Source organism: Dendrobium catenatum, unplaced genomic scaffold (assembly GCF_001605985.2).
Source record: "Dendrobium catenatum unplaced genomic scaffold, ASM160598v2 fragScaff_scaffold_211, whole genome shotgun sequence".
NCBI lineage: Eukaryota > Viridiplantae > Streptophyta > Magnoliopsida > Asparagales > Orchidaceae > Dendrobium > Dendrobium catenatum.
Genome location: NW_021318673.1, coordinates 1926884 through 1930049, shown reverse-complemented (window position 1 = coordinate 1930049; position 3166 = coordinate 1926884).

Here is a 3166-nt window from a genome sequence, read left to right as displayed (position 1 = left end):
CCCTATAGAGGACATATCCAAACCACCCATCCTATTTAACACACTTTAGATGATTTTTTAGGACAATCTACTCTAGTCTTAGGCTAGGCTGGTGTTTACTTTTCTACTCTGTCAGGTTTTTATGGTTTTCAATATAATCTAGTGGTTAGTGTAAATTAATTGATTGTTTATTGAATTTTTGCAATTTGTATATTTATGTGATTGGTGTTAGATTTACCCTTCGGTTAGGGACAATTTAAATGCTGACATAATCTTATTTAGATGGTTATGCTCATATTTTGAGCATTTAAAATAAAAAGAGATATAAAATTAAGCTTTAAATTAATGATATTTTTTGTAAGTGCTTCAGAAATGCTAAGTCCCCCTTTTAAATTAAAAGAGCATGGACAAGTGTAGATGGTTTGAGCATTTTAAATTTCATTATATAATTGCTTGGGATGATATAATTATAATTGCATAGGATAACCCTATAAGTTATTCAAGCCTAGATTTTAATTTTCATTTGAATATAATATGATTTTATTTGAGTTGTAATGTTAAAGTACTTTAAGATAGGATGTTAAGCTTCCAATTTGGAATCTAAAGAGAAAGGAATATCTCTTAGGGGAGAGTTAATCTCCATTTATAGATCTAAATTAGAATGACTTTTAAATATCTAAAGATAAAAGATAACACCACATTCTAGGGAGAGTTTCTTTTCATTTGGATATTCGGACCCGATAGATTCAAGGAGCCCGCAGAAGGATGAAGAAGTTAAAAATAAGAAGAATCTCATTCTCAAAGTCACTTGAATCTTAAGAGTAGAATTTGGATTGTTGTTAGTAGTGCCCGACCATTTTACCTTTTTTACAGATCCTTGGTTCTAATATTAAATGTCACTTATCATATGGAAATTCAATTTGAGTTTTTAAATTTAACTAATTTATTTAATTGATTATACAATAGAAATAAAATTAATTACTAGCTTTTTTCAATTGCATGTCTATTTTTTTAACCTGGAACCCGATCGGAGGCTTAAGAGGGTAGGATTAAAAATATTTTTTACTTAAAATTAAAATTTAAAATATTTCAGCTCACTTAGAAACTTAATGATTTTAAGAAGTAAGCTCATGCTCGTGGATGATTTTAAATATTTTCACTTTGAATCTTCTCTACCTTGTTAGACACCTCCCTACCTACTAGTTCTAATAGGCCACCTAACATATTAGGGTGTAATCTTATCAAGGGGAAGTTGTGTAATATCTAGGATAAAACATATTTTAAGCTTGATTTTTAAATTGATTCATTCAAATTTATGCATTTTAGTCAAGTCAATTGCATCCATTATATTAGATATAAATTTAAAAGTTTCTAAAATTTAATTATATTTTATTTCAAGCATCTATTTACCTAAAGTCAGTTAAGGGGCCAATTAGGATATACTCTAGGTGTCAGCCAAGATTTCTCAAACATAACTAAACAATGACTCTACCACTCCTGTATACAAGATTGTACTCATGGTTTTAAAGAGCTTAGATTATTAGTTGGCTCCCTAATTTAGGTCGGGGTAGGTCCAAAATTTATTACATTTGTTAGGTTTGAGTTACTAAATTTTAGCACCCAATTTAAATTTAGTTTTTAAGAGAGGCTCGATCTATAAGACCTCTAAAAATTTATGAGGGGTGTTAAACCCTAAAGAACTAGCTCGAGGCTAACCAAGAGGGGGGTGAATTGATAATTTTAAAAAATCTTAAACAAAAAGAAAAACTTTCTAATTTTTTTAAAATATTTTAAAATAAAATTATACAATAACTTTTGATGTGGAAGAAAAATATTTTTTATAATAATAATACAATCAGATATCTCAATTACATAACAAATTATAGAAATATGTAGAAATAAAAAGTGGTAAAAGTAATAAGAAATAACAAATAAAAATATATAGTGGTTCGGTCAAATCTAACCTACGTCCACTCTTTGGAGACTCCCTCTCCAAGTATTTTACTAAATAGAAGTGACTCTCATTCTACTCTCACAGCAAGGCGGAGAAGCCCTTATAAAATCTTTTCACAAATATAGTAAGGCAGAGAATCTTGAATCCTTATTCACCCACCAGGTGAAGGTAGAGAATATGATAATACTTTTACTCCCTCCTAAAGTAGGTAGAGAACCTTAATTTATTGGTAAATATGGTCTACCTAAAGCCACCAAAGAACCTGTGGAGCAACTCGAAGAAGATGATGAACACCTTACTTAGAGTAACCTTTGTAATTCTCTAAAAAACTCTCCCTCATTAGGATCTCTCTCTCTCTCTCTCAAGCTCTCCCTTTTTCTTCTCTAAGCTCCCTCTTGGATCAACTCCATATTAAAAGATTAACTCAAGGGTTAATATAATTGCTTAAATAGAGAGCCTATAAAATAAGCCCTAATTTTTAATTCTACACAACTGATCATCTAGAACTATTGAAGGATCGTCCTATATGATTAGTAAAAAAATAGCCCTTTCATCCAAGATGAATGACATTGCTCTGTACTATTTGTTTAAGAGAATTTTGTTGATCGTCCATTATGATACAAATATCATCTTAGACTATTAGTATTAAAGTTTTAAACTTCATCTAGTATGATGCCTAGTGGTTCCTTTTCATACCATGCACTTCTCTATCTTCCAGTAAGATATGAGTATATCTCCTAGATGATTAGCTAAAAAATTATGGTATTCATTTGATATGATAACTAATGATCTCTTATCGTACAAAACATATTCTCTATCATCCAGAATGATCATCATTGATCATCTTATACAGTCATATCGAATTATGTTTTACCATAATTATTCTCCTAATCAGGGGATTAGTTTAGGAATGATTGTCCTAAATCATCTAGGATGATCAATATCGTCCTGTATTATTAGTACAAATTTTAAAAATTAAAATATTTCCTAAATTAAGCTTAGTGGCTATTTTCAAAATCTAAATTGATCATCTTGGATGCTAAGGATCCTCTAGTATGATTAGTTTAATCACTATTAAAATTGAGATACCCTAATTAGGGTTTCTATTTTTAACTATTCGTCTAGTACGATTTGAGATTATCATGTACGATTAGGTTAAAAATAGGGAATTCTCTAACTTACCAAAATTCTCCCTCTTAATATGTGTGTGCAAGATTACTTAGCTTGGGGTTT